Raw genomic sequence first — 310 nt, 5'->3', positions numbered from 1 at the left:
GGCGCCGGGCCGCGGAGCCGGGGTGCGCGCTCCGCCGGGACAGCGCGCGGCCGCCTTCACGCGCCTCCGAGGACAAGCTCTGGATCCGCAGCCCCTGGAGGCACGCGCCACCCTTCATTCATCTCCCGCCATCGCTGGCTGCTTCGCTTTGCGCAGTTCACGGTCTCCTCCGGGATGACAACCCACTGCTCTCCTACGGGAGATTCCTTCAAGCGCCTAAAGTGTCCGTAATCCCAGTTTACAGACTCTGATCTTTCTGTTTTAGTCTACATACAGAAAAACAACCCTAGAAGCTTCAGGAATGTCTTTG

Source organism: Elephantulus edwardii, unplaced genomic scaffold (assembly GCF_000299155.1).
Source record: "Elephantulus edwardii isolate Elephantulus edwardi_28Jun2011 unplaced genomic scaffold, EleEdw1.0 scaffold00516, whole genome shotgun sequence".
NCBI classification, from domain to species: domain Eukaryota; kingdom Metazoa; phylum Chordata; class Mammalia; order Macroscelidea; family Macroscelididae; genus Elephantulus; species Elephantulus edwardii.
This window is presented reverse-complemented; position numbering follows the sequence as displayed.